This window comes from Ictidomys tridecemlineatus, chromosome 9 (genome assembly GCF_052094955.1).
Source record: "Ictidomys tridecemlineatus isolate mIctTri1 chromosome 9, mIctTri1.hap1, whole genome shotgun sequence".
NCBI classification, from domain to species: domain Eukaryota; kingdom Metazoa; phylum Chordata; class Mammalia; order Rodentia; family Sciuridae; genus Ictidomys; species Ictidomys tridecemlineatus.
In genome coordinates this window covers 19,925,180-19,951,663 of record NC_135485.1, presented here as the reverse complement: position 1 = coordinate 19,951,663, position 26,484 = coordinate 19,925,180, and positions in this window count along the sequence as shown.

Below are 26,484 nucleotides of genomic sequence, written 5' to 3'. Positions count from 1 at the left end.
AGGAAAAGCAGTTGGCCTCTCATTAGGTGGACGCCCACACTATTCCAAGTAGTCACCAAGATCCCCAGAAGACTGGAAAAAAACAGGCTGGATAAGTGGGCAGCCAGGAGAGCCGGTTCACTTAACAAGAAAACAACAACAACAAATAAAAACTGTTCATAACCTACTTCTTCACTAAACAGCCATAAACACTTTCTCCCGCCCCTTCAAAATGATCTTTAATACCAGCATAAGAGTCCTTTTCTGCGTGGACTTTAATATCCCCCCAATGCTCTGGTTGGTTCTCTTTTATACAAACACATTGCAGGGAGCATCATCATGTCTGCCTCATTGCCTCCGCCCTCCTTGGCTATTTCCAAGGCTTTTCTTAGAGTCCACTGAGAGAGCCGCCTCCTTGGCTTCCAGATCTGTCTCCCCTAATTCTCATGCAACAAGAATCCCAGGAGCTCCCTTGGCCCACTCTGTTCAACAGAAGGCCCTGAGAGATCTCCACCGAGTTTCATCTCAGCCCCCGATCTTCACTGGCAACACTATGCCTTGCCTCAGGGGGGTGTTTATTGATCTCCATTTGCAATTTTAATCATTCATTTAGAAAAAGCATTTACTGACTTTGTTCTGGGACTTGGACATTAATCTAGTCCATGGGCAAGGAAGGTAAATCCGATAGAGAATCCGAGAGGGAGGGAAGTGCTTGAGCAGGGCTCCCCAGCACGCTGGACAGCTCCTGGCCTCCCCAGGAATTCGTCTGAGAATTGTACTTAGCTAGAGTCATCCTTAAAGCTCTTTCTCTTTTGAAAAGGAAAAGGTAAGGGGACGTGTGTTTTATGCAATTAGATAGCTGCAGAAGGTCTGTACTTGGTTCTGCTCCGCACTAATCTCCGCATTCAGCTCGGCTCTGCTTTGGCTGAGTCAGCGCTGTTCTTTTAAGTGACCTGATTCTGTAATCCCATTATTAATATTATGAAAATGGCTTTCCTCTACACTATTTTTTTTTTTTTTTTTGCGCTATCAATGGAAAACCACAGTTCCAAAATGCATTAGCCCGTTGCAGGCTCCGGCAGGATTATTTGCATCAATATAAACCGAGTTAATCATCGGCCCATTTGAATAATCAGCCACGTGGCGCCCGCACCATGCCGGGCTCCGGTGCCCCCCACTGTCGCCGCCCCAGTCTCTGAATTTCATTTGAGTCCCGGGTTCTCCTAAACGCTGCAGATTTTCCTGCCTGCTATCCCTGCAACATCTTGGCGTTTACTGTGCGGTTTTTCCTCTCCTTCCTGGCAGTGATGTCAGCCGGTCCCAGCCCCCTAATCAGCAGGTCAGAGGTGGTAAATGGCACATGTTAAAACCCATAAGCATCAGGGGAGAAAGAAGCATCATTAAGAAAAATAACGAGCCCGGGAATAATAAATGTCAGAACAGCAAAGATGCCTCCTATTTTTTCACAATATTAAATCGCCTTTGGTACCTTAGGCCTTGAGGTGATATTTCACTCATTTACAATTTTCAAAACCAAAATTAAGTCAAGAGAGCGTCGTGGGGGGTGCAGGTAATGCAGAGGCTATGTAAACCAGGGGGCCTTTGATGGCTCTAATCTATGTGTCTCCTAGCCCAGGCTTCTCTGTGTTATCTGGGATTTCCCAGGGACAGTGTTGCAGGCTTGGGAAAAACTGGGGAGGGTAAAAGGGATAGCCATGAAAATGGTTTTAAATTGCAAACCAGATCACTGCATTCCTCCACTTGAAAACCAGACCACAGAGTCCAAAGCTCTTTGCACAGGGACGTGGGCTGTGCCCTGGAAATCACCTCTCTGGGTTGGTACAGGGCTCCACTCCCTTTGCTCCCCACCGGCCCTCTCTGTTCCAGCAAGCTCACCCTTCCTCCTTCCCTGGGAGGAGCCTGCCTTCTCAGGCCTCCCTCTCTGTGCTCATCTGCCCATTCCTAACACTCTCCTGCCCCAACTCTCAATCTTGCTAATACCTACTCTGCCTTCTGCTCCCAACTGTTGTCACCTTCTCTGAGCCCCGGAGAGCACACTGTTGCACCTGTTTCCTGAGCACTGTGAGTCCACCCTCCTAACAATTGTTGACCATTTGTAATGGGTTGAGTGGAAACTCCCAAAGAGAGATGCCCGTGTCCTCTGGGACCTTTGAATGTGACCTTCTTTGGAAGAAGGGTTTGTACATGCCATTTAAGTTCCTTAACTTAAATGAGACCAGATCATCCTGGAAAACTCTTCTGGGCCACAAACTCAATAAAATGTCCTTATAAGAGACTCGCAGAAAGGAAGGGAGGCCGTGTGACCTAGGAGGCAGAGACCAGAGGGCCTCAGTCACAGCCAAGGAACCAGAGTCCAGAATGGGGAACAGTGAGGAGAAGGCCCCTGAGAGCCTTCGGAGGGAGAACAGCCCTGCTGACACCTCGACTTCTGGCCTCCAGAACTGTGACAGGATAAATTTCAGTATTTTAAGGATCTATGTTTGGGGTAATTAATTTGGCAACCACAGGAAATCAATATATCACCTTTCTTCCCCAAACCATAAGCTCCATAAAGTCAGGCACTGTGCCTGGATTGTTTACCAGCCTCCAACATGCTTAGCACAGTGCCCAGCACAAGGTAGAGCTCGATGTTTGTTGAATGAATGAATGAATGAATGACAGGCACAGTAGCATAGAAGAAACATTTTCATTCAACATAGGCCTCCAGCTTATACCTTTCCAAGTAGACTAATAGAGTACCTTGTAGAAAGGGCTCTTGTTTAAAACTTATAGACACTAACCCAAGCTATGTGATGGTACCTTGGAGGCAGAAATGTAACCAGGCTTCAGAGAGTCCAGGAAGAAGAACTGGGAACAGTATCATGGCACTCTCTCATCTCAGCACCCTCTCTCTCATACACACTCATACACACACACATACCTGCTCATTCTTCCTTCTTGAAACATAAGTTTGTTTCTCTGTTTGTTTCTTCTACCTGGTGGAAATTACCAAGGTCGTATCTCTTTTAGTGTGGTCCAAACATCCAGAGGAGTGACTCTCTTTCTTCATTCCAATTCTAAATTCTCATGGGAGAATCTCTGATTGGCCAAGCCTGGGTCAAGTGTCCACCTTTGGTCAATCAGGGACAAGGGAGAAGTCAAAGAAACACCCACGTTTTTACTTCTCAAAGCAGTAGGATTGAGCAGATACAATCTAACAGGCATCTCCTCCACCTACCTTGACCTTGACCTATTTTTCCAGCATTTAAATGATGCTTGGAGTTGCCACATCCTTCACGGGCTGCCAGTCTTCATGGTTAACTAGTCAGTACATGAGATTGGACTTCTATAGTGAGCCTGTGCTCAGCCCTAACACTCCCAGACTTGTATGTGTTCCCTTTAACTGCAACCCCCAGCTGCACATGCAGTGTGGCCACGATTCCTAGCAAACCTCAAGGAGGCTATGCCCGGAACTGCAAGAGCCCAAGAGGAACGGGAGGCCATCCCCCCAGCTGGAGGAAGCTTTCCTCATGCACAGCACGTCAGGTCAGCCTGCAATCCAAGAAACATTAGAGAGCATGTTGGAAATGATGCTACTCAGAGACATGGAAGTCCCAGCAGCCTTTGCAAAAGACTCAGGATGAAGTAAACCAGTCACCATCAGTGTGTGCTGAAGACTCGGGCTTTTGAGGACATGATTATACCATAAAGGCAAATCACATTTTAAAGATCCCACAATAAGAAAACAATCTACTTAGAAGCACTTATCATAATGAAACTACATTAAATTACCCCACATAAATGTCCTCTTGAAAGAACTTCCACAGATAAGAAACCGGCCAAGGAGGACCAGAAATGTCAACATAGAAAGGGAAAGTTACAGGAATCCAATCAATAGCCTTCCTTGACAGATATGGGACAAAGGGATGCCGACTAGTGAAAAAGCAGAGGTTGAAGGTCAGCGCCACCTCATGCCCGGTTGGTGTTATTACTGACCCCTCTCCTAAAGCAACAGTAGGTGAAAGGAAGAGAGGGCGTGGTCAAGAAAGGCACCTTGGTTCCATGGTTTCACTGTTGTGAATGGCACTGCTGTAAACACTGATGTGGCTGCATCACTATAGTATGCTGACCTGAAGTCCTTTGGGTATAGACCAAGAAGTGGAATAGCTGAGTCAAATGGTGGTTCCATTCCAAGTTTTCTGAGGAATCTCCATACTGCTTTCCATAACGGTTGCACCAATTTGCAATCCCAGGGAACAGGGAAGAATAGAGTTACTTTCAGTTAGGTAGAGGGGAGTGAAGGGAGGGGAGTGAAGGGAGGGGAGTGGGTATGGAGTTAGGAAGGATAGTACAAGGAATCAGACATTATTACCCTATGCACATATATAACTATACAACCAGTGTGATTCACATCATGTACAACCAGAAGAATGAGAAATTATACTCTGTTATATATGATGTATCAAAGTGCATTCTACTGTCATATATAACTAATTAAAATAAATAAAAATATAAGAAAAAGAAAAGCTAAGGCAAAGGAAAGACAAAAAATGAAGGGAAAGACAAACAAACACATCCAAATTATAATGTTGGAGTAAGAAAATAATAATAATAACATAGTCATTCCCTCTGAAACCAGCTCAAGATATTATAGTAAGCATTCAGTGAAAACGTTAATTGCTAATTTGTGGTATAGCATAAGCCTCACTGTTTAAAAACAATGAAGTTTCTCTTAAAAAAACTATAGCTACTTTGCCAGAATATTCTGACAAAGATTAACACATTTGAGGGGGAAGAGATATGTTTTTGAGAGAGAGAGAGAGAGAGAGAGAGAGAGAGAGAGAGAGAGAGAGAGAGAGAATTTTTTAATTTTTAGTTTTTAGTTTTCGGTGGACACAAGATCTTTATTTTTCTTTTTACGTGGTGCTGAGGATCGAACCCAAGGCCCCACGCATGCCAGGCAAGCACGCTATCACTTGAGCCACATCCCCAGCCCCAAGAGATTTTTAATCCTAATCCCCTTACATTTCTGGAATCTATCATGGTTTGGGGAAACTTCCCTGGTATAAAATTGATGATCTCCTCAAAGTTCTTCACACACTGATGGGCTCTTTGATGGAGCACCCAAGTCACCCACTGGGACACTGAATCTTGAAAACCTTCCTAGAGAATCCTAGGCAGGTCTGAAGTGTGGGAGGCACTCCACTTTAATTGAATACACAGCAATATATGCCAAATTTGCCCCAGCTGGTCACTGCCTCTAGGAACACAGGTTACTCAGGGGAGTTGGGCTAATTGATGAGCCGAATGAGCCAGATTTAGATATGAACTTGAAAATGTGTCTCTGGAAATTATTATATCCTTTCATCAATGAAAAATGAGATCTGTTAACCCCAGTTGCCAAACTCATTTAGTGCACACAGACCCCACAGCCTTCCAAACCAGCCTTCCCTCCCTTCTCTATTAATTAACTTCCTGGGGGAAGATACAGGGAATCAGCTCCTCTCCCAATCCCAGACAGGACACAAGCTGGGATCGTGTCCCCTCACCACATTTTTGCCTATCTGAGGGTCAAGGCTGCCCATGTAGAGAGGACAAAGGGAAGATGCCACCAAGCCCTGGCCTGGGAAGACACTCAGGGAGGTCAGGTCTTATGTGTATAGAACAGGGAGTTGTCATCAGTTATGTCAGGTGCTCTGGAAAGAGCATTCTTGTTCTGATATCCTGTTTCTAAATTCCTGGGTCCTTTCACACCTGACTTTTAATCACATCTTACTTAATCAAGGTTTTTAAACACCGAAAATATTAGGACCCCAAGGAAAATAAAACAAGTCAATGCATTTTGATGGGTCAGGAGAAGTAGGACCAGAGTATGTGGACAAACAGATCCAGGATGCTGGGGTCATAGAATAGAGAAAGAGCAAGACAGTTGGACTAACAGAGAAGCAGACAGATGAGTCTGGGTGTCAGGAGTCCTCTTGGGTGTGTGCAAGATGGAAGTGGTGACATTCGATCCAGTGGGCCCTGGGTAGACCATCCATGGATGAAGAGAGACATCTCACTTACTTGCCATTCACAATAGGAAGCCAGAAGATGCTACTAAAGTGCCCATAAAAATTCTAGGCCAGTTTCCAGCAGCCACAGTATCTCAGATCCAGGACTGCGTGCCAACTTTTTCCCTCCTGACCATGCATCAGGCCAGCTGAGAAGTCCCATCTCTCTAGTCTGATGGTAAATTCTTCAAGGACTCTGTTGTCCTCCACTGCCCCTGAGGCTTGATTGCAGTGTTCCTGCCCTAGTTTCACCTTCTAAGAAGCAGAGGTTAGGGCATGGGGACTTTTGTGCCCAACAGGCACCTGGCCCCTCCCTCCCAGAGTGCTGAATGGGGAGGCCACGTTTATCAAACCCAGTAAACAAGAGTTATGTCCACATCCCAGGAAGAGGGGAGAATCCTCTCCTTACAGGTTCTGTGATCCCTAGGGAAGTCTTGTAAGCCTGTTTTCTGTTCTGTAGAGTGAAAATAATAGAGGTGGTACCTACCTCCTATGATTTTTGTGAATTTAAATGAGATGATGCATGTAGAGTGGTGAGCATGCACATGCTCAATAAATAGTAAGTATTATATAAAATGTCGCTATCATCATTCACCTACATTTGCATGAATAAGGTTTTCAAAAGATGCTCTGCAGAATAGGAACTGGCTTTCTGTCTCAGTCTCTTCCTGTTGCAGCTAGAATCTTCCTTCAACGAAAGACTGTGCTCCTCTCCACTTGCGCTGATTAATGGCCCCAGTACCCTGGCTACATAGAGTCTACATTAATGCAAACTTTGCAATACATGGTACAGGGAGGTTATTCTGCATATTGATGCTTCTTGCCTTTTACTCTTCTCCGACACCCTCCACCCTCATGCATACTCCAGCTACATTAAAAAGGTGGGGTGGGGGGACTTTCAGAAGACAGGAAAAATATTTTAGGTAATCCTGTTCTGTTCTCATGATGTACTGATACAGAGGAGAGTGCATGGGGGTGAACGTTTCAGACCATTTGAATGAAATGATGCATTTGTGATGTCTGTCGGAGGCAGCACAAAGGGCTCTCTGTCCAATAATAAATGCTGCCCATACTTCTGTAGTTCAAGTCCTGGGAAAGCAACCTGTTTGAAGGAGCCCAGGATCACCAAGGCATTCATTTAACTCATCACAAAATAGGTGCTTAGCTATTGTCATTTAAGTCTGATTAGGATGGGGAAATGGAAGGAAACCAGGATTTAATAGGCTACTGAGTTGAAACGTGATTCTATTGAACACACAAAATCATTAGCAAATATGGATGTCGCTGCTGTAATGTTGCATTAGAAGCTGTTAAGAAAAGGATCCGTCTTGCGGTGCCCATTTATGGGAAGCCCATTCAATCATCCCTTTCCCCAGGGCTCTCCTCCTCACCGTGTACTTCAGTATTTGATTTGTTTTCCCTCTGGGACACATGCCTAATAGAGGCACCACTAATTTCAACGAGACTCTAGGCTTCTATGTTGTGGCCACAACTGGGCCAACCAGTGAAAACCAAGAAATGAGAACAGGGGTCTCAGCGGGTAAACATGCCACTGTGGGTGGTGAGAACTAAGACAGAGAGACAGTGTTTGGTGGCCAGAGAGGAGGACTGTTGACTTGGAAGCTCCAGGAAGTCATCATAGAAAACACATTTTCCGTGGAGCTTTCAGAGATGAGGCGTTCAACAGAAAGAAAAGGAGCCCTGTACATGGAGGAGAGAAAAGGCTCAGCTTTTTTTGTACAATGGCAAGCCCAACAATAAGTTCAAAAAGGAAAAGTAATTTGTTGAGTTTTGTATCAAGAAGATTTTTGACCATAAGTAACAGAAAGCCACTCCACCAGTAGATGGAACCATTAAGACAATTACTGTTTACTTCATAAACCATCTGAGGGGTCTAGATGGTTCCAACTATGTCATCAGATACCAAGGCTATGACCATCCTTTACTTCTGCCATCTTCAGAGTATTGGCTGTCTGTCCTCGTGCCCACTGTCTCATGGTTGCAAGGTGACTGCACAGTTGCCCGACATCACATATTCAGGCTAGTGTCCCAAGAAGGAAGGAAGGAAGAAGCAGAAGACAATGGAATTCTTTTCACAAAAAATAGAAACTCTCCAGTACCATTCCCACCTCCCCCAAATAACTTTCTTTTAGATTAAAATATATATATAGGTTACTGTCTGCCCCTTATATATAAAGGAAGAGGGAAATTTACCCCAAGGACGTTAGTTCTCCCCTGTTGTTTCCGAGGAAGGACATGTGATTGAGTCAACCACCAACAGCTGTGACTGCTGAATTTATTAGGTAATGTTATGACACCCCAAACAACATAAATGACAGCAACAAATACTCCAGGACTCAGCACTCAGCTTAAGAAATCATTCATTGCCAGCAGATTAGGGTTAGGATCAGGGTTAGGGTTAGGGTTAGGGTTAGGGTTAGGTTATGCCCCCCTCTCAGGGCCCTCCTAGGTCCTGCTCTCCCCCAATTTCCCCCAAGAGGAAACTCTCTTCCTATTTTATGGGTTTACTTGAATTACTTTCCCCAACCCCCCCCCCCTCTCTCTCTCTCTCACACACACACACACACACACACACACACACACACATTCACAGAGGAAAAGAAGGAGAAAAAATAAGCCCTAAACTAATAGGATTTCTGTATGTGGCTATCACACCCAAATATTCATTTTCAAATTGCTTTCTTTTGATCAATATTACTTTGTGGAATTGACCCACATTGATTTACGTAGCTCTAGTTCATTTCTTTTCACTGTTATGTGGAATTCCATTACAGGCACAGTGCAATTTATATTTCCTCTGAGTGGATATTGGGAAATTTCTAGTATTTTACTATGATAGATAATACTTTATGATTATTTTTCATGTCTCCCATCATGCATGTGTGTGCATATTTGTGTTGAGGCAAATATTTATGTACACATGCATACATATATATGTGTATATGGATATATATGTATGCATGCATGCATATATATGTATATATGTGAATTCAGCTAGGAGCTATATCTAGAAGTTTAATTCTAGTGATAGAGAATACATATCTTCAACTTTACTGGATGTTGCTAAATATTTCCCCAAAGCAGTTTTACTGATTTTTCATTTCCAACAGTGTTGGATTTTTTTCCCACATCCTGACCAAAACTTAATACCAGCAGACTTGTTAGTTTCTGTGAGTCTGATGGTGTAAAACAGCCTTTAGCTTTAGTTTTAGTTTACATTTTCTTTATTAGTAGTAAGCTAAATATCCTTTTATATGTTTATTAGCAATTAATGTTTCTATTTCTGTAAATTACCTCTTTGTCATTTTACCAAATCTGACTAATCTCTATTTTTCTTTTAAATAGAAGTTATTTATATATTCTGGATATTATCCATGTCTTCCCAACTGGGGGTTATATTTTATTTTCTGGAAAATAGCTTTTGATGAACAAAACTTGTTTTAATTCAAAACAAATTTTTTCAACGTTGTTATATTTCATGAGTTTAGATTATTATGAAATTCCCTTCTATATCTGGTTCATAAAGGTATTCTATTTTCTTGTAAATGTTCTTACACTTGCATATGTAAGTCTTTCCACAATTAGATCTTTTGACCACATGATGTTAGGGATGTGATTTTATTTTTCCCCACATTCATAGCAACTGCCAATGATTTTTTTTAATGTATTGAAGAATGCCAATTCTCCCGCCAACCTGCAGTGCCACCCACACATGTGTGGAGCTATGTGTGAGCTCTGTCCTTGCCCAGTGATGTACTTAAATGTACCAATAGCACTTTATCTTTACTCTAGCTTCACAATTGCTCTTGACAGCTGGTTAGGAAAAGGCTCCCACGTGGCTCTTCCCCCTCAGACTTGTCTTGTCCATTTGGACCCTCAGCAGATCATGAACGGTGGGGGAAGCCCTTTACCATCCAGCTTCCTCCTGCAAGTCTACACAACACAGGCTGCCTGCTCTACTGTTAAGCCGCCAGTACCTTCCATTGCTTTTTAATTTGCACATTCAGTGAAGGGTGGGATTTTTGTACTTCTTCCAACTGAGAGATTCATTTTCCATTTGAAGCCACATCTGAAAACGAATACTCCATTAGCCAAATTGCATTTACCAATGCAGTTCCAGTGTGGTGGCTAAAACCAGCCTGGCCACACACATGTGGGGGGGCAGAGAGAAGGGCTATCTGCTTAACTGCTGCTTGTCCCCTACGAAGAAGCCAAGGAAGACCACAGCACGCGGAGGGACTCAGGAGCTCAGGTATCAGGTGACTAGAGACGGGATGGGGTTGGAGTGAGGGGTTTCAACTAGGTACCCCACTTTGCCTTCCTTTCTCGCAGGTTACCCCAGGTCTGCTGATACCCCTGCCCATCCCTTCCCCTTCCTCCTTTTACCCAACAGGGCAAGAAAGGACTCCAGGGTCCGGCTGGCTGAGCTCTCGCAGTCTGATGTTCAGATTTCCTCAATCCTCATTCCTTCCACCAATCTCTCCTCACGTTTCCAAAGAAATTACTAATTTCTGTTTATATATTTCTATCTTCTGTTGGACATATATTCCAACAAGCATCTTCAAAAATGCTTTAGAGTAAACTATTTTCTAAAGGATTTTCCCCCTCACAGATAAGGGACTGAGCATCAGGAAGATGAAGCAACTTGTTTAAGAATTTGTGTTGCATCTGGGGCTGTTGAATCAGAGTCCTGAGGCCCAGGTCAGTGACTCTCACTCTGTGCATCGTCCTCCTTCCTCCTCCCTCATGGACCTTCGACCCAGGCAACTAAAATCTCATGGCCAATTTGGCTGACAAGGACTTGCCACACTCCTGTTTGCTAAGGACTTGCAGGAAAACACAGTGAAACAGAACTTGGCTTCAAGGAATGTGTGTGTGTGTGTGTGTGTGTGTGTGTGTGTGTGTGTGTGTATGCTGTTTATATCCACTTTAATAACTAAGTGTGCATCTGAAGCTCTGCAGGAATGGTGACCCCTTGTGCCAGTTCGCTTTTTATTCTTAAGCCCTTCATACTCCACCTGAGACAAGGAGTCTTAAAAGCTCCTCAGGAAAGGGGAGAAAAACTTGCCATCAACTTCAAATCTCCTTCCACCCAGCAGGAACCATCATTTTGCTATCAGGGTGGAGACCTTGCCCGATGAGTGGGGCCGGATGCCCCGTCCAGAGTTCGGGAGAAAAAAATTGCAACAAATTGTGAGTGGCTTAGCAGGTGAGGAGGGCAGCAGCTGGGCCCTGTCAAAGAGCTGCACTGTGACAGAGAGACCCCAGCACAGGGCCAGCAAGTGAAGCAGAGGAGGATCACACCCACTCCAGCAGGGCTGGGGGCCCCTCCTCACTTACATGCGTAAATGGCTCGCAGAGCCCAGGCTTCCCCGCTCACAGGTATGTCTAGTATCAAATTCAGGAGCCCCTGTGGGGAAGCCCAAGAATTTGCACTTCTAACCTGTTTCCAAAGAAGCGGATGCTGCCGGAACGTGAGCTGTACTGTGAGAACCACGGCTGCCACTCATTCCCTGAAACATGGTAGCACTCCAAGGACCATCATAGGTTCTAGATACAGTGGAGACAGAAAAATAAGCAAGACACAGTCTATCACTCCAGGGGCCTTAGAGGCCACGGCCACACCTGCCTGCCTGCCAAGGCACTTCTCAGATAAGATTGTGTTTCCCCAAATCCAGTTAATCAAAAAAAAAAAAAATGTCACCCCATAAGCCTGAAAATATAGATTCCTAGGGTTCCTCCAGAAGATCAGAATCAGTATATCTGTGATGGGGTGCAGGAATCTGTGCATTCATCAAGCTCCTCTGGTGGTTTTTAGGACTGTGAGAGCCTTAGGCAGGCCTCAGTGAAGACGTGGTTCTGCCTGACGCAGTGGTACAAGCCTGTGATCCAGTGACATGACACCGCCCGTTACCAGGGACGAGTCCTGCTTCCCCACATGTTGGAGTTTGAACACTAGAGAAGCACACGGAGGCGAGCACATAAAGCAGGGTTTATTTTTAAAAGGGGGAACATGGACTTTTCCTGGGAGGGAGGAGGGGGCCATAGCTGGTGTCCTGGTAACCCCAGAAGCCAGGTGTTCTGCCCTTTTTAGATGTCAGGGCTCCCTTTGTTCTCCTGTCTCTTCCCTTACCTCTCTCCTTCCTGCAGACATGACTAGGCCCAGGAATGCTCCAAAAAAATGGGAGGCAGGTGGACTGAAGGGGGAAGGACAGGATGGAGCAGCCCAGGACACATTAATTAACAACCTTACATCTCCCCATAGGGAGGGGCAATTCCTGGGACAGGTTACCTTAGCAACAGGTTGGAGCAGGGGCAGGTTCTTGATAAGGGTGGAGGAAGGGCTCCGAAGGAATTAACATTTCAATCCCTCAGGGGACAGTCTGCAACTACCAAAATTGGCCTCCTTGATCCAACCTGACTCGATTTACCTGTATACTGACTGCCTATCTAATTCCGGCTTCAATGGGAAGCTGAGGCAAGAGGATGGCAAGTTTGAGTCCAGCCTCAGCAACTTGGTGAGACTGTCTCAAAATAAAAAATAAAAAGGGCTAGGGATATAGCTCCGTGGTAAAGCACCCCTAAGATGGGTCCCTAGTACCCAAAAAGAGAGAAAAGGAAAGAAGAGAGAGACATACACACAGACACGGTTTTCCCCAAACCCCAGAACTTTTACGACAAGAAACTACTCTAAAGAATACATCAGCGCTCCACCCTCTATTATCCACTGTCAGACACAAATATTTCCAAAATAAGCTGGCTCCTTCCCATAAAGCATCCAGAATGAAGATCCCTGGAATCCCAAGGGAGAAGAGTTTTTTTAAAATAGAGGAAAACCAAAGTGGTCCTGGAAGGGAGGCAGGAGGCACCGCAGGAGCCGGGTGCAGAGGTACTGAAGCAGAACACAGAATACAAAATGGCTACAACACTTTGAAGCTCCTCCCCAAAGGAGGTGGAGTTGATTTACAATTTATCAGCCCTTTTAGTTCCCAGCTATTATCAGTTCCCAGCTTGTGATCAGCTTTGACTAAAAGAATGTGGCAGAAGGGACATTGGGCAGGTCCCAATCCTAGGCCTCAACAGGTTTGAGAGTTTCCCATTTGCTGTGTCTGAAACCCTGCTTTGTCTCCTGGGAACAAGCCCCAGCTTTCCTGCTGAAGATGAGGCCACACAGGGAAGCCTCAGTCCGGAACCACTGTGGTCCTTCATAAACCAGCAACCTCCTGCCGCTGACCACAAATGCTTGTGGTCAAGTGGACCAGTCCTGCTGAGCTTTTCTTAGACTAACAAATAAGAAAACTTGGATCCTTTTAACACAGCAGCTTTGCTCATGGCTCTGTTGTCCTGAGCTCAGTCCTAAGATTCAGTGTAGATAGGAAATAGCAACCAATCCACCACTTGCTTTAGTTTCCATTTAAGAAGGTCTAGTAAGTCATTCTGCCACCCACACATCCAAGGGGGGTCCTGAGTCCTGCAACAGCTGATGTACAACTGAACCCTCAAGAATTCCCTCAAGATGATGTGGGAGAGTAAGTAATTGGCCAGAGAGCTAGCAGCGTGTTCTCCTGGGTATCTTGGGACAGAGACTTGATCTCCCTGGACCTCTGGTCTTCAGTGGTTGGATTTGATCACCAAAATGTTTCTAGGTATCTTTAGAAAAGGTCATGAAGCTGAGGCAGGAGATCTTGGCCACAGCTCTGGACAGAGCTGGCTTGTGGATGCACAACCTGTGCAGTTACACACACAGGGCCCAGGCTCAGAAGGGGCCCGTGCTTGATTTAACGCTCAACTGTCGCCATCTTGAAATTCTTAAGACTTTTGTCTTTAAGTTGGATTTTGTAAGCAAAGTCCAAGGGGACAATGGAGGCTGCCCAGGAGCAGAAGAAATACATGCAATATGTGAGCCTGCCTCTGTCCCTTGGTGTCACATCTGCACAGAGCATTCATGGTTCCCCATGAAGACAGAAATCCAGTGGAGCCAAGGTGTGCAGGACTTCAGCAAGACTCAGGGCTGTGACTAAGTGGGTCAGTAACATGCTTTCTGTTGAACTTGCTTCAGATACAGAAAGAAGGCAATGACATTCTAGGAAACGGACAATCGAGGAATCTGTAGGTTGAATTGACCACCCGCCCCCATGCCTATGTTGAAGTCCTAACCCTTGTACCTCTAAATGTAACTTCATTTGCAAAGAGGGCATTTGCAGATGTTAGTTGGGACAAGTTAAGTTAGGATGGTGTCATACTAGAGTACTGTGAACCCTAATCCAATATGACTGTTTTCCGTATAAAAAGGGGAAGTTGGGGTATAGTCACACAGACAGGGAGAACACCGTGTGAAGATTGGAACTAGGTTGCCACAAACTCAGAAAGAATCAGAAGCCAGGGAAGAGGCTTGCAAGATCCTTCCCTTGCACCTTCAGAGGGAGCAGGACCCTGTCAACACCTCCATCTCAGAGTTCTAGCCTCTACAATGTCAAGAAAATAAATTTTGCTTAAGCCACCAAGCCTGTGACATTTCCCACAGCTTTACAGAACAAATAAAGAAGTCTGTCATTTCCTTTCTTCCTCAAGTTCCTTCTCAGGTCAGTCAACTAGTAATGCTGAAAACCATGACATGGAAGGAAAGAGAACTCAGGTGACTCCTAAGTCCTTTTCCTTTCTGTCTCTCTTTACTCATCAGAAAGCCAAGGGGAGAGGGAGTTGCTGGAATGCACACATATCAGGGAGAGAAACAAAAGCAATTGAATTAGTTTTGTTCAGCATTTCTACTGTTCTGGTAAGAACAGAATATATATGTATCTACAAGCTCTGAAATAGGAGTTACATAATCGGTGATTCTGCATGTGAGTTAAATGCTTTTATATTTGCATTTAAAAGTGGCACTGCATAATGAAAAGATGAATAGTGAAATTCATGCTAATAATAAAAATTTTATTCTTTTCCCTAGAACAACATTAAAAGAGCAAATATAAAGTACCATGACAAGCTGAAAAAGAGACCACTGAAGAAAGGAAAAAAGCTTTATATTTTACTACCTTTAGTAGCACTTTTCCCCCTGCTTTTGGAAAGGGATCTGCATTTGCATTTTGCACAGGGCCTGCAGATTATGTAGCCAAGAGCTGCAGGAAATGCTATTTCTTCTCAGACGCCCTGAATCTTTGCTTTTCCTCGTATCCAAATTTTGGATCGCCTTGATTGTATTTCTTGCAACTATTTCTGTTTATGTACAAAACACTGTGTTAGTCAATTACAGTGCTCTGGTGTGCAAAAATGTCACCTTATTTTTCATTTCTCCATAATTGATGCTTCTTCCTCAAGACTCTATTTACCACTATGATGGAGGAAAACAATTCTGCCAATTCAAGGAAACCCAGTGGCTTCAGGATTCAAATTCAATAATCTCTGCACATTCTCCCTGCACCCCTTACCTCCCAGGGATGATTATGACCTGAGGAGAGATCCCAGCTGCCACATTTCCCCACTCTGATTAATTTTGAGACAAAAACTCCCAACTAGTCTTTTCTCAACAGTCCCCCGTGCAGCTGGACAGTGGGAGACCCCTGAGTGCCCCAGCGCACACCGCCCTCTGTTTCCCCTTCATGTGCACTGAGAGGCCTCTGCGTCTTCTCCCTTCTCCTTGACAACTCAGGGATTTGACTTAAGTCTCTCAATCTAGGGATTGACAGACTCAATATGGCCCAGGAGTCAAATCTGGCCCCTGCCTGCTTTGGTCAATAAAGCTTTACTGGCACACAGTTATGAACACTCCCTTACACTCTGTCCAAAGCTGTCTTCAGTCTACTCTAGAGTTCCATAGTTGCTATGGAGACTGTATGTCCCTCAAATCTAAAATATGTAATAATCTGGCTCTTTATAGAAAAAGTTTGCCAACCCTCTGGTTTTAGACAACCCTGGCTCTTCCTTCTGCCTGTTATTATTTCAGTGCAGTAGATAATCTTTTCTTCTTTAAGTTTTCTGCCTCCACAGGAAGTAAGGCTAAGTTCTCTCTACTTTGCAGAATCTCTCAACTTGCTAGGGTTTCTGTCTACCCTAGGGAGGTTAGTCCATATCACAAGATGGAGAACCATTCTGTTGTCTTAACCCAAGTCAGATTGTGTCTGCTGATCCGCTACCACCAGCAAGCCATAGGATCTTTTTTGTTTTGTTTTGTTTTATTGGTTGTTCAAAATATTACAAAGCTCTTGACATATCATATTTCATATATTTTATTCAAGTAGGTTATGAACTCCCATTTTTACCCCGTATACAGATTGCAGAATCACATCGGTTACACATCCACATTTTTACGTATTGCCATACTAGTGACTGTTGTATTCTGCTACCTTTGAAAAGCCATTGGATCTTTATTGCCTCCTTGGACAACATATTGATTTTACAACATGGTTCATTGGCTTCTTATATTGGTTATCTATTGATATCTAACAAATTATCTCAAAACTTAGACCTTCAAAAATGTGTACACTGGGCTGGGGCTTTAGCTCAGTGGCAGGGTGCTTACCTAACATGTGTGAGGCACTGGGTTCTATCCTTAGCACCATATAACAATAAATAAATTAAATAAAGGCATTCTGTCCATCTATGACTACAATTTTTTTAAAAACACACATTATCTCACAGCTTTCTGAGTCAGGAATCTTGCACAACTTGGATAGTGTCTCTGGCTCAATGCCTTTCATCAGGCTGCAGGCCATCTGTTGTCATCTCAAGGCGCATCTTGAGGAGTGTTTGCTTCCAAGTCCACTGTCAGGCCTCAAGGGATCTTCTGCAAGCTCACTTCACACGTTTCCATCCAGGGCTATCTCAGGAGGTGGCCAGTTCCCCCAGATTGAGCAAGCCATGGGAAACTGAGAGAATTCCCAAGATGAAAGCCACAGTTATTTCATACTCTATTCTTGAAGTGATATTCTATCAATTTTGGCATATTCTATCTGAGAAAAAAAGTCAATAGGTCAAGGCCACATTTAAGATAAGGTAAATTAAGCTCTACTTCTCAAGGGAGGAGTATCAGAGAATATAAGGGCATGGTCTAAGACCACTGCATCTCATCACTGCAAAGCTATGACAACTGGACTCAAAACACCTTTAGTGCAATAATCACCACAACAAAGTTCTTGTACTAGAAAATCTGGGCCAGTGAGACTGTTGTGTCTACCACAGTCTTCAAAAATATACTTACAAACCATTTACTTGAAAACCATTTGGTGAGGGAATTCAAGATGGTGGAGTACAGGAAGGCTGCATTCCTAGTTGCTCCATGGCTTGGGATTCCAGCAGCAAAAGTGCTGCTTCTCTATGAGGTTAGTGAAACAGAGATTCCACTAAAACTCAATATTGGACAGTCGAGTGTCTTCCAAACTCAGAAATTAGGGTTCATTAAACAATGAAGAAAAATTACTTTATAGACTCAGTTGAGGCAATAGCAGTAGTAGTGCTGGTTCAGCACAGAAAGAGGAATAACACAGAGCAAAACACCATGAACAGATATAGTATGAAAAAAACTGAAATCAGGAAAGCAGCCTGCCATTAGCTGATGCAGAGGTTACACCATGCACTGGTGCTTGAAAAGTGTCCCATGTTTTGCAACTGGCTGTGGAGAGCTGAGACAGGAGAGATCTTGAGGTGACCACAGTGCAGCTGCTGCTGTTGGAGCTGGGAGATCTGAGTAAACATGGCTACACTGTCCTGACAAGTACCTTCAGTGTAGCCTGTAGTGTATCTAGCAGAATGGGACGGAAACAGACACAGAGAATATTTTACCCAGAGGGATTCAAGTTGGAAAACCAAAAGGAAATCCAACTCTCTTCCCACTTGGAGTCTACAGCTCACATTACCAGCTAAAGCAGGTCAGATATCTAAACAGACCAGGTGAATACACTCAGGAACTAAGCCTGGGAAGTCTAGGAAGGCTATGTTCATGGACAATAGAGGGACTGAAAGATTGACTTCCCCATCCAGTTAATAGAATCCTTGGGAGGATCCTGAAATCCAGACTCTCAGCAAATATTGGCAACTCTTTATTTATTTACTTATTTTTTTTAGGTGTAGATGGACACAACACAATGCCTTTATTTCTATGTGGTGCTGAGGATCGAACCTGGGTCCCACTTATGCTAGGCGAGCGCTCTACCACTGAGCCACAATCCCAGCCCCTTGTCGACTCTTAAACCCTAGAGTTCCTAATCTCTCCAGAGCAAAAACCACCCAGTAAATCCCCTGAAGCCTGATTAGACCTAAGCCCCATCCTACACTACCTAATCCTGGGAGAAGGGAAGCTGAGAATTATTTAAATCAGCTTCAGTCTTAGGCCACTCCAACTGGCAGCTTGGTGAGCAAGATGAGAAGAGGAAGAGATTAATAATCTCCAGCCCTTGCTTTCATTCTCAATACATAGCCTCCAAGGAGAAAAAGAAAGAGAGACAGTCAGGCATATACAATGTCCATCTATTCTCATTGACTATTTTGACCACCTCAGTGGAAATGATTCATTAAATTTTATTAAGAATTTTTATCTTTTTGTGTGTATTTCTGCTGTGCTATTGGTTCATGAACATATATACTGATACACATTTGTTTCCTTTTTCTCATTTTTATCATTTTTAAATGTAGTTGTTTTTCCTTGCCTTGCCTTTTGAAAGTTAAGGTTTTTTGGTAAGTATATTTGGTTTGGTTTTGTTTTTTTTTTTCATTTGTCTGTTTTTTGTGTTTCTCTTTCTCTCTTTTCTTTTACTAACAACCAAGTTCTGTTCTCTCTTTCACTTTCCTATTACTTTGTTCTTTTTATTTTTTTCTTCCTTCCTTATAATTATCACATGCTATATCTCTCTGCATCCTCTGTTCATTTTTAAAAATTATAAACTCTTTTCTATCTTCCTATCACATTTTCTTTTAACTGTATTCCTACCATCTTTTAGCACTAATTGGTTTGTATAACTCCTTCCCTCACCATTAATGTTGTTGCATTGTTACTGCTGTCGATGACATAGTTGACACCTGTTGCTCGCTTTAATGACAGGTATTGTTCATGGTTATTGTTGCTTTTGCTATTAGCAATTTCTGACCCTACTGTTTCTGGATTTTATGGCAATTAGCATTTCTGGATTTTATGGCAATTAGCATTGTAGAGGTCGTAGTAGGAACCAACTATTTAGGTTAATACTGTATATTCTTTGCATTGACTATTGCTATTGTTTGTTTACCCCTATTCTGTGAGTTACTAGGAACCATTAGAGTCACTACAAGTCCACAGGGCAGAAACTCTATGACTGAACTAAAATTCAATGAAAAGACAGCATAACTTGCTCCACATACAAATTAATGATACTCGATTTTCAGCTGTACTTATTACAAAGATTAGAACAGACAAAACCCCAAACTAACAACCAGGTCACACATAGAAACAGCTAGGTGTGGGCCCCCAGTTCTACCTACAGACAGACATCCATTGCTATATTAGAAATATAGAGAAATAACACAAAGTCTGAGGACACCACACCTATGAGGATGTCTCAATCCAGATCACTCTAAGACACTTTGGCAAGTGAAGACTGTGCCGTAGAAAAGCCCACACATAAAAGTGGAAGAGAATCCCTCCCAAAAGAAGCACAAAACCCAATACACGAATACAAGAAATATGAAAAAGAAATCTAACACAATACCTTATAAAGTTCATAATTCACCAGAAAATCACCCCCCAAACATTGAAATAAATGCAATGTCAGATAAGGAATTCCTAAGAATCTTTATAAAACTGATTAATGAACTCTAAGAGAACACAGAAAAACAACTAAATAAATTAAAGAAGTCAGTAGAGAATATGAATGAGAACTTCAATAAGGAGATAGAAATATTAAAAAAGAAACAATAGAAACCTTGGAAATGAAAGACAATAAGTGAAATAAAATGTTCCATTGAAAGTCTCTCTAATAGAGGAGACCATACTTAAGACAGAATTTCAAGAGCTGGAAGACAAGGAATTCAGCTTTGAACATTCAGACAGTGTTAAAGAAAAATAATAATAAGCAACCATGATCAGAATATACAAGAACTCTGTAACAACAGGAAGAGACCAAATTTAAGAATCACTGGAATTGAAGAGGGCTGTGAGCTATGGGCTAATAGAATGGATAAACTCTTGAAGGAAATAATAACAGAAAAATGTCTGAATTCTCAGAATGAGATGACCATCCACACACAGGAGGCATTCAGTATTCCAAAAGTATATAAGAAACTCTTCACAACACACTATAGTTAAAATGTATAACATACAGAACAAGGATAGAATTTTAAAACCCTCAAAAGAAAAACATCAGGTCGCATTTAGAGGCAAACCAATCAGAATCACTTCTGATTTCTTAGCACAAATTCCACGAAGACTGCTATATCCAGCAAAGCTCTCATTCAAAATTAAAACCTTCCAAAATAGGCAGAAACTAAAATAATTCATGAATACTAAACCAACACTACAAAAATTATTCAAAGAAATACTGTACACAGAAGATATAAAATAACAAACATGAGAGCTCACAAAAGAACAAATCTCATTTGAAGAGCAGCTAAGCAAATGGGAAACAGAATAGAATGAAATATGACAAGTAAATCAAAAAGACAGGAATTAATAGACATCTCTCTATAATAACATCGAATATACATTGTCTCAACTTTCTAATTAAAAGACATAGGTTGGCAGAATGGATTAAAAAACAAGACCCAACTATATGTTATTTGTAATAGACATACCTTACAAGCAAAGACAGCTGCAGGATAGAAGTGAAAGGATAAAAATTAATATACTATGTGAATGGAGCCCCAAGGCAAGTAGGAGTAGCTACTCTTACATCTGGAAAAGCAGATTTCACACCAAAATTAATCAGAAGAGACAATGAAGGTCATGTTATATTGGTAAAGGAAATAATCCAACAAGAAGATATGATAATAATAAATATTTATGCCCCAAACATAGGTGCAACTAATTACATAATCGAGGCACAATTTAAATTGAAGCCCCAGAGACACCCCAGTACAATAATACTGGGTGACTTCAACACATCTCTTTCAACATTAGATAGTTCATCCAGATACAAACTCAGTAAAGACTCTTTGAACCTGAAAAATATTATAAATCAAATGGACCTAACAGACATCTGTAGAATATTTCATCCAACAACAGTTGAATACACTTTCTTTTCAGTGGCTCAAGGAATCTTCTCCAAATTAGTGCATATTTTAAGCTACAAAGCAACTCTTAGAAAATAAAAAAAACCCTGATATAATTTCTTACATCTTATCAGATCATAATGGAATCAAATTACAAATAACATGACCAAATTCTACAGAAAATATATAAACATGGAAGTTGAACAATACTCTTTTAAATGATGAATTGTTGATAGAAGAAACTAAGGGAGATATTTAAATTTCTTAGACTGAAATAGTGATAAAAACACAGCAGAACCTCTGGGACACTATGAAGGCATTTCCAAGAGGAAAGTTTGTAACTATGAGTGCTTGCATAAGAAAATCAGAAAGATTATATAAACAACCTAATGACACATCTTAAGGCATTTGAAAAAGAAGAAAAAATTAATTCCAAAACCAGTAGAAGGAAGGAAATAATTAATATCAGAGTCAAAATCAATGAACTGGAGAATAAAAAAAGAAGATATAGGATCCATGAAACAAGGAGTTGATTTTTTGAAAAGATATACAAGATTGATAGGCCCAAACTAATCAAAAGAGAAAGGGAGAAAAAATAAATTAACCAAATTACAGATAAAAAAGGAGAAATCACCAAGGACATCTCAGAAATCTAGTAGATCATTAGGGATTATTTCAAAACTTATAGTCCAAAAAATTGTAAAACCTAGAAGAAATGGATACATTTCTAGACAATCTGCCAAAACTGAATCAAGAGGACAACCAAACCTAAACAGCCTATAATCTGTAATGAGATACAAGCAGTAATAAAAACCTTTCAAAAGAAAAGCCCAGGACCAGATGGATTCTCAGTTGATTCTACCTTTAAAGAAGAACTAAAGCCAACGTTCCCCCAATTATTCCATGAAATAGAAAGTAATGGAAGACATCCAAATTTATTCTGTGAAACCAGTATCATAGCAAAACAAGATAAGGACACATCAAGCAAAGAATACTATAGGCCAATATCCCTGGTGAACTTAGATGCAAAAAATAAGTAAATAAAGTATTATCAAATCATGGTTCAATAACATATTAAGAAGATTGTATACCAAAATCAAGTTGGTTTTATTCCAGAGATGCAAGAATGGTTTGATATATGCAAATCAATAAATGTAATTCATCACTTTGACAAACAAAAATCATTAGTAATCTCAGTAGATACAGAGAAGTCCTTTGACAAAACTCAGCACCCATTGATTACAAAAACCCTGAAGAAACAAGGGACATAGGAACCTACCTCAACATTATAAAGGCTATATTATGAAAAACCCAAAGCCAACCTCATAGCAAATGGGGAAAAAATGAGAGCATTTCCTTTAAAATCTTGGACAAGACAAGGATGTCCACTGTCACCACTCCTATTAATATAGAGCTAGAAATTCTAGCCAGAGCAAAACTCCACCATACGTTTGCTAGAGCAAATACACAAATTTGGCAAAGTAACAGATTACAAAATCAACATACAAAAATCAATAGTTTTTCTATATACCACCAATGAATCTCCTGAGAAAGAAATCAGGAAAACAATTCCATTCACAATACCTAAAAATAAAAACACCTAGGAATAAATCTAACCAAGGAGGTGAAAGGCCTCTACAATGAAAACTATAGAACATGGAAGAAAAAAAAATGAAGAAGACCTCAGAGATGGAAAGACCTCCCATGTTCGTGGATAGGCAAATTAATATTGTTAATATAGCCTTACTACCAAAAGCAATATACAGATTCAATGCAATCCTCTCAAAATACCAATGACATTCTTCATAGAAAAAAAAAAATTTTAAAGTCCTAAAATGTATTTGGGAGAATAAACGACCCAGAATAGCCAAAGCAATTTTAAACTAAAAAAAGAAATTCTGGAGGCATCACAATACCTGACTTAAAATTACACTACAGAGCTATAGTAATAGAAACTGCATGGTACTGAAATAAAACCAGACATGTGCACCAATGGTACAGAACAGAAGATACAGAAACAAACCTCCATGTCTAGTTATCTGATCCTTGACAAAGATGCCAAAAATATACTTTGGAGAAAAGACAGTCTTCTTAACAAATGGCATTGGAATAACTGGTTATCCACATGTAGAAAAATGAAACTAGACCCTTATCTCTCACCGTACACAAAAATTAACTAAAAATGGATCAAAGACCTCAGAATTAGATCAGAATTATGCAACTCCTAGAAGAAAACAGAGGGTTAATACTTTTAGGCATAGGCAATGACTTTCTCAATAGGACACTAAATCTTTAGGAAATAATGCCAAGAATTAATAAATGGGATGGCATCAATTAAAAAGCTTCTGTACAGCAAAGAAAAAATTAGAAATGTGAAGAGGGAACCCACAGACTGGGAGAAAACATTTGTTAGCTACTCTCTGACAAAGGATTAATATCTAGAATATATGAAGAGCTCAAAAATCTTTCCACCAAAACATCAAATAACCCAACTGATAAATGGGCAAATGAGCCAGCTATAGTGGTGCGCTCCTGTAATCCCAGCAGCTTGGGAGGCTGAGGCAAGAGGATCGCAAGTTCAAGACCAGATTCAGCAGCTTAGCAAGACCCTAAATGACTTAGCAAGATCGTGTCTTAAAATTTAAAAAAAAAAAAAAAAAAAAGGCTGGAGATGTGACTCAGTGGTTAAATCCCTGGTACCAATAAGTAAATAAATAAATAGGCAAAATAGACTAAACAGACACTTATCAAAAAAAGAAATACAAATGACCCACAAATGCATGAAAAAATGTTCCACATCATTAGTAATTAGGGAAATGCAAATCAAAACCACACTGAAATTTTATCTCACACAATCAGAATGGCAGTCATCAAGAATACAAAGGATAATAAATGCTGGAGAGGAAGTGGAGGAAAAGGAACACTTTTACTCTGTTGGTGGAACGGTAAATTAGTACAAGCACTATGGAAATCTGTATGGAAGCTCCCCAAAAGACCAGGCATGAAACCACCATATGGCCCAGCTATACCACTTCTCGGGATTTACAGGGAAGAATCAAAGTCATTTTACCTACAGTGACACATGCATACCTAGGTTTATAGCAGCACAATTTACAACAGCCAAACTATGGAACCAGCCCCGGTGGCCTTCAACAGATGGATGGATAAAGAAAATGTGGTACCCATACCCAGTGGAGTTTTATTCAGCCATAAAGAAAAATAAAATTATGGCATTTGCAGGAAAATGGATAGAACTAGAGACCATCATGTTAAGAGAAATAAGTCAAACTCAGAAGGTTAAGGTCATACTTTTTTTTTTTTATGTGAAAGTTACGGAGGAAAAAGGAAAAGAAGTGGGGGGAATCTCATGAAAATCAAAGGGAGATCAGTTGAGGAAAGGGACCAAGGGTGAGAGACATGAGGGAGCGGGGAAGTGCTGGGAGTGATTTGGTCAAATTATACCGTTAGAGCATGTGCATGTCCAAATATGTAACGACATCAGTATGTACAACTATTATGCACCAAACAAAAATGTGGGGGGGGGATAGAAATCTATTTGGTGATGTCTTAACGATCTCTGTCTCTCACTGCTCCCCTGGAAGAAACGAATACTTGAGGAAGCATCTTGGACGTCTAAAGTGTATCTAGTAAGACAAAATAAGTGAATAGGGAGAGCCAGGGCCAGGCCTGTAAATCCTCTGCAGACCTGAGCCTACAGCTGTCCGAGTAAACATTTGGAGCCACATGAAGACACCAGTAAGGCTTTCAGGAGCAGGTCCGTGTCAAGTAGGAGGTGAAGGTCGCAGTGACTGCTCAAGGGGAGTCCCCTCTCTACCCATTAACATTTTCTTACCTGACTCTAACATCTCAGCATTGATTAAGACTTATCAAGAAGATTAAAATCATTATTTTTTTGCTTTCTTGCTTGTACCTTACTTTGTTAAGCACTTTGCATACATTATCTCGCTTAATTCTTATCCTCACAACAACCCTATTAGAAAAATGTTGGTATTGTTATTTTGGGTTATGGGGCTTTGATTGGTTTGTTTTGTTTGGTTTTGAAATAGAAAGCGAGAGCAGAGAAATTAATTTATTTTCCCCAAGTCACACAGCTCTAAAATGGAGCCAGAATTGAGACCCCTATCTCCCTGAGTCCTGAGACCCTTGTCTTTACAGTATTACTACACAAAGAAGAAACCTGATATGTGTGTCTTCTATCTATAAGGATTTAGAGGTAAATATTATTTCCTTATTAAAATAAAATGAGCATGTTATGTATAGAAAAAAATTAGTGTGCTTTAAGATCACATGAATGTCATGCTCTTGGCCAGTGGATTTGGAAAATACATGGCAATCTCTGAGGATGGGTTTCCTCTTGGTTTCAGTTGACTTTTCCTCCATTAAAAAAAAAATATATATATATTCAATTCTAGCATTTCATTCTTGCTCTTAGGTAAGCAATCAACAAACAGAAACCATCAAAACACTAGAAAAAATTTTTAACCTTTTTGTTCTTAATACATTCGTGACTCCATCTGGGATTCTCCCAATACAGCAGCGGCAGCTTCCATTCAAGTAGAAAAGATAGTTGTTCTCTTCGTGCTCATCCGGCCCAGCCTCGCCTCGGAGTTCTAATGCAATCCTACTGAGATCCTTGCAGGGGAATGAAACGTTTTGATTTGTTTGTTCATTTCAAAGGCAAGTCCCTGGAAATACCATAGCAATTGAGTTCAAATTCACCTGAGTAAAATGCTTTTGCATATTAGAAAACAATCTCTGCAACAGGAGCAAGCGGTGCAGAAGACGTGGAGATCAGAGGCGACAGGGGCTAGAGTCGTCTCATATCTACAGGGGGAAAAAAGGGAGCGAAGTGAGACTTTGAAAGAGAGCAGCTCAACAATTTAGACCCCATCCATTGGAAATTCAGGCACAGCCAAAACTAATACACAACTGCCACTTAGAAAGTGGCACTTAGAAACACTTCAGACGTGGATCCTGTCTAGTCCTCTCTATAACATCTGTGGGGTAAGGATTGCTATCCCCACCTTACACAGGAGGAAAACCTTGTGTAAAATGATACAAGAGATCCGGGAACTTCTGTAGGTCATTGAGCTAAAAGGTAGCAAGGCTGATTAGCTGACTGGAGTCTGGTTCTGCAGGAGCATTGGTCACAGTTGTTGTGTGCAAGACCCTAGAAGTTCCCTTACTAGAACAGTCATGACACTATCATGAAATGATCTCATTAAAAGTCTCTCCT